This window comes from Gossypium hirsutum, chromosome D11, assembly GCF_007990345.1.
Source record: "Gossypium hirsutum isolate 1008001.06 chromosome D11, Gossypium_hirsutum_v2.1, whole genome shotgun sequence".
Taxonomy (NCBI): Eukaryota; Viridiplantae; Streptophyta; class Magnoliopsida; order Malvales; family Malvaceae; genus Gossypium; species Gossypium hirsutum.
The window spans coordinates 55,363,822-55,369,995 of NC_053447.1; the positions used below are offsets into that span (position 1 = coordinate 55,363,822).

Sequence of the window (6,174 nt, forward strand, 5' to 3'; positions counted from 1 at the left end):
TTGAGCTAGGGTCCATAGCGCCAAAACGACGCCATTTGACGGCCATAACTTGCGCGACCCGACCCACTCCTGGGGGATCCGTGTGTTTTTAAGCTTTGGGATATTTATCCCCCTAGTCCATCCGCATTTGCGAGGTGTTCCAAATGAGTCTGATTTGTTCTTTTATTTTTTTTTAAATTTCGCCTCGCATTTTGTTTTTATTTCATTTTGGCCCATATTGTAGCGCTGCGTTTTGGGGCTGGGAATATTTCCCATTTGACCCCCATGTTATTCGAGCATTATACTTTGGCCCTTCATTTTATTTTATTTTATTTTCATTTTTTCTTGTAATTCTGCTTTGATTTCAATATAGTCCTCAGTTGCCCAATTAAATTACTCATGCTCAATTTATTAAATTATTAAATTATTAAATTATTTATTATTCTATTACTTTTAAAGTATTTAAATTTAAACTTATGTTATCTTAATATTCGAACTTGATATTAATTAAATTTATTGAGTACTATTTTGTATACCTTGTTTATATTTAAGTTTAATATTATACATATTTTAAGAAAAAGGAGAAATATTCTATTTATTTTATTCGTTTATTTATTTAGTCCCAAGTCAGTTTGATTTCAATTTGTTTTTGTAAATTTTCTATTTGTTTGTTTATTTTAAATCTTTTATCATATATTAAAAAATTTAAAATTGTTCTATCCCCCATTTTAATTTTTTTTATGTATATCCTTTTAACTATTTTCTATATTATTTTAAATTTCTTTTTACTATTCATTTATTTTAAACTTTTTATATGTTTTTTTTAAATTGTCATGGAGGTTATTTATTTTAAATTGCTGTGTATATTATTCATTTTAATTTGTTTTGCATATTATTTACCTTAAATTGTTGTGCTATTTACTTTAAAATTGTGTTGTATATAATTTCGTCGCATTTTCTTTGATTGTTGATATTAACATCAAGATGATATGTACCATTATGTGTATTGAATTCCTTAGTATATTGATTATTTATCGTTCATTAGTGTACATTTTGTTTTCGAGATGTCACTTTGAGTTGTACATTATCATTCCATTGCATTTTATTCACTTAAAAAGTTATGTTTAATATCATTTAAGTTTTGAAATCATTTTATTCCAAAGCTTTCAAGATAACACAATACTCGGTATTTGAGGTCTCCGAGAAGATTGTGCCCTAACTTACTGGGTTCCAATTTTCCTCGTTGAATCTAAGTAATCGAGTATCATTTTTTAATCAAAACATATAAATAAAAATCTCATTCTCGGGGATTCGATACGTTGTGTCCTAACTCATTGGATATGATATTTTGTTCTCTCGAGACGAGGATTTTTTTTAAAGGCAATATTCTATGTTTGGAATTTTGAGAAATTGTGCCCTAACTTACTGGGCTTCGATTTTTCATCTAACTTAAACAATTGAATATCCTTTTTAAACTTCACTGCATGAGTTTTAAAAATCAAAGGACAAGCTTATTTTTGAGGATGACATACATCATATCCTAACTCATTGGGTGTGACATTTTATCTCTCCGAAATAAGGGGGTCTTAGCATGTAATTTGATTTATACAAGTGTCTTTTTGAATAAAAGGATCGTATTTTAAATTTTTTGTAAATTTTTCGACATTAAGACACTAATTAATCAACTAGGAACCAATTTTTGGGCGTTATGAGGGTGCTAATCCTTCCTCGTACGTAACCGACTCTTGAACCCATCTTTCTGAATTTTGTGGACCAAAATTGTTGTTTTAATAAATCAAATCGTTTATAAAAAAAATTATTTTTCGAGGTGACCCGATCACACCTCATTAAAAAAGATTGGTGGCGACTCCCATATTCATTTTCGTTTTCAAAATTAAAGTCGACCCCATTTTCAAAAGGACAGTTTCGACATGATATATTCCAATTCTAGATTAAATCAAAGTGACTAGGCATGTTTGGACATCCTTTATTAGTGGTGAATTTCCACGTTAGTCACGCCAAAATTTGAGTAAACTACCTATTAATCACTCTAAATAGGGGTAGTTCCTATTTTGCTGACTCCAAAATTTTTAGTATAAATGCACTATTAGTCTTCTGTTACCATTTATTAGTGGAGTGACCAATTTGATAATTTTTTTTTGGGTGACCAAATTAAAAAAATAAAATTGGGGTGACCAAATTAGAGACAAACCCAATTTAAAGTGACTAACGATATAATTTAATCTAAAATTTTTGACATACAATAACTAGACATACAAATATGATAATTTAATTGATTTTAAGGTTTGAGCCTAATTTTGCTTGGTTTGGGGCTAGTATTTAGGTAAACTTTCCAAACAATAATTGCCCTAGGATTTTAACTCAATCCAAACTTTTAGGGAGAAAGTCCAGGGCTGCTTTTTCCAACCATTTGTTAGTATAATTTAATTGATGTATATGATATATAAGATTTACCCACGATTTATAAACCAATAAAAATTAATAATTATAAATAATAATGAGTAAGAATTGGTTAATTATAAAATGTATAATTTTTTAATAAATAAAAAATTAGTAGAAAAATGATTAAGTTAATTATAAATATACTATGATGAGTCATAATTCTAGTAATAAAATATACATAATTTTTTTAGAAATATAACTTACAAAAGGACCTAATATAATAGCTTACAAGAAAGTATTGACACCGAAAACACCACGTGATATGTTAAGTGGGAGGTTGTAGCGCCAATTTAAAATAATCGCTACCGAAAAAAATAGCAACCATCGTAAGCAAATCTTCATACAAAATGCAAGACAGAAAAAACTTAACAAGGAAACATAAGTCACTAGCTCTTAACATTGCAAGTACACTAGCAAACTAGAAACCATGCCATAACCATCAGCTCAGGCACATTATACTCACATTATTTAGAACAATACAATCACAACTTATGATTGAAGAAATTTTATTCCCATATATTTAAATGAACTAATTGTTGTCCCACCAAAATTTGGATTGGAGATAGGTAACAATATTCTTGTCCAACTGGAAGGCCTTAGTGAGAACATCAGGATTAATGGGAGGGTTAGAGCCAAATACTGCATTTGCAATCGTGATAACTCCTGGATTTTGGCTGCTGAAACCAGCAAATGCAACTGCTTTGGTATTCCCGATATTGAATTGGAAGTGGATGAGACCGACAGGGAAAGCAAACACATCACCAGGGTTTAGGACTTTGGTGATGAGGCGGTTATCTGTGTTGGATGTAACAAAACCGACATAAAGTGTGCCCTCCAAAACCACAAGGATCTCCGTTGCACGAGGGTGCGTGTGAGGAGGGTTTAGGCCACCATATGGAGCATAGTCAATTCGAACTAGAGATATGTCGAGAGTGTTAAGTCCCGGTATTTGTGCCACATTGATAGAGTCACTGTTGATCCAATCGGATTTGAGGTGTTTCTAGGGATATTAAGCCCTGAGTAGAAGAAGTCTTCTGCATTGGCAAGCTTTGGGTCCTTGCAGAACTTTCCATTTACAAACACTGTATGAAACAAACTAAGGTTAGTCAATATCGTGAATCCATGCAAATATATGAATTCTTATGAAGAAATTGTTACTTCGGATAAAAGGCTCTAGCGTCTTGCATAATTATGGACTTAAAGATACTAGTCAACAAGAGAGTACTGAGAAACAAAACATAATATAACAATAGCGTACCACCATTCTTGGTGTCATTGATGGCTCAAGAGAAATCTTGCAGGGGGCTGGGATCAGAAGCTGAGGCTAATAAGGAACTGAAGGCCAAGATGGCAAAAGCTGCAATGAAAAGTTGAAGTCGTTTTGTTAAAGTCAGCTCCCATCCAGCAACAAAGGTGGCCATGCAAGGAACGTGCTTCAAGCAGCAAACTGGTGCAGCAAGCTGAAGCAATTTTGGTTCATTTAGTTTCTTTAAATGAATGTTTTGTATTTAGTTAGGATCAAACTTAGTTGGTAGCTGCATTTTGATGTAATTAGGTGATGAATGACAAGTTTAGGTAGCTGTTTATGTATTCAAATAAGTTTACCAAGTTACTAGGCAAGTTAGTGGTGTTAGGTGTGTTATTAGGTGGTAACTTGTTTGTTTTGTTGTTGTTATCTCATATGTATTGGCATTATGCCTTCTTAAATGTTTTAATGAAAAATCAGCTCATTTTTCATTCAAATCTCTCTCTTTCTTTACTATTTTTCCATTGCAAATTTTTCTTTCTTTTTCGGTTGTTTCTGCTCCAAGTCTCGAGGCTTGCTTACCAAGCAAAGCTGGAAAATCAGCTTGCTGCTACCTCTTGCACCAACAATTGGTATCAGAGCCCTTGTCTTAGTGGACCTGTTGCTTAAAATCAAAGAATCTGATGGCTTCTTCAGGATTTTCACCAGCAGCCCCACCAGTCTTCAATGGAGAAGGCTTTCACATATGGCTGGTCAAGATGAAGACTTACCTGCAGGCCTTTGATCTGTGGGAAGTTGTCAACACAGATGCTGAGCCAGTACCACTGAGGGCCAACCCCACAGTAGCTCAGATCAGACAACATGCTGATGAGAGGACCAAAAAGCACAAAGCCATGTCCTGCATCCAGAACTGTGTGTCAGATGTCATCTTCACCAGAATTATGGCCTGTGAGACTCCAAAATAGGCCTGGGACAAGCTTAAGGAGGAGTTTCAAGGCACTGAGAGGACAAGGCAACAACAACTATTGAATTTGAGAAGGGATTTCGAGAATCTGAAGATGAAGGAAGAAGAAACAGTGAAGCAGTATGCAGATAGAATCATGGCAGTGGTTAACAGCATAAGGCTCCTTGGTGAGCATTTTGATGAGGCAAGAATTGTGGAGAAAGTCCTCTCCACTTTGCCTAAGAGATATGAGGCAAAGATATCCTCCTTAGAGGACTCAAGAGATCTTGGTAGCATCTCTTTGACTGAGCTAATTAACACTTTCTATGCTCAGGAACAAAGGAGAGCTAGCAGATCTAAAGATTACCATGAAGGTGCATTTCAAGCCAAGGCTAGAGAAGTCTCGAGCACAAATGCTCAAAGAGGCAAAAAGCCTTGGAAAAGTAGGCCTAAGCCTAATGCTGCAAGGAGCAATGACCAGCCCTGCAGATATTGCAAGAGGTTAGGACATCTAGAAGATAGATGTTGGTTTAGGCCAGATGCTGTGTGTCAACACTGCAAGAAGAAGGGCCATATTGAAAGGGTCTGTAAAAACAGGAACAAGCCAAGGCAGAATCAATTTCAGCAGTCAAAGGTTGAAGCTCGAGTGGCTGAGGACAGTAGTGATCAAGAAGAGCAGGTCTTTGCTGTTTGCTTAGCTACTGAGAAGAAATCTTCAAAAGGATGGTTATTGGACAGTGGTTGCACTAACCATATGTCACCTGATATCTCCTTGTTTAAAACCTTGGATAAAAGTTGCAAAACCAAGGTCAAGGTTGGAAATGGTCAGTTTATAAGGGCTGAAGGAAGAGGAGAGGTGCTGATATGTACTCCTACAGGCAACAAAGTTATTTCAAATGTCTTGCTGGTACCTGAAATTGATAGAAACCTTCTCAGCATAGCTCAATTGCTTGAGAAAGGCTATTCTGTTGTGTTTAAGGACAAACAGTGCCACATTGCTGATCCAAGTGGATCAAGCCTTATGACAGTCACAATGACTGATAAATGCTTTGAGGTTCATTGGCCAAGTGACTCAAAGTCAGCATACACTGCCTCTGTTGATGATTCCAAGCTTTGGCACCAAAGGCTCGGGTATGCCAACTTCAGGTCAATGGCTCGAATGGCTAGTGAGGGCTTGGCTGAGAACTTTACCAGCTCTGTAGAGCATGATGATGATGTGTGTGAAGTGTGTCAGATGGGAAAACAGGCAAGACTGCCATTTCCTACAAATTCAGTATGGAGAGCCACTGAAAAATTGCAGCTGGTGCACCTGATGTATGTGGACCTATGAGGATTGAATCACTAAGCAAAAACAGGTATTTTATCCTCTTCATTGATGATTTTACAAGGTTTTGCTGGATTTTCTTCTTGAAACACAAGTCTGAGGTAACTCAAGTGTTTGTGAAGTTTAAAACTGCTGTAGAAACAGAAACAGGCTGCAAGCTAAAATCGATAAGGTCAGACAATGGCACTGAGTACACTTCAGCTCAGTTCCAAGCCATTT

At 35.5% G+C, this 6,174-nt stretch overlaps 1 pseudogene; it reads right to left on the reverse strand.

Moving 5' to 3' along the window:
- Positions 1-2,843: 2,843 nt before the first annotated feature.
- Positions 2,844-3,937, reverse strand: LOC107963426 (germin-like protein subfamily 1 member 14; annotated as a pseudogene).
- Between the last annotated feature and the right edge of the window lie 2,237 nt (positions 3,938-6,174).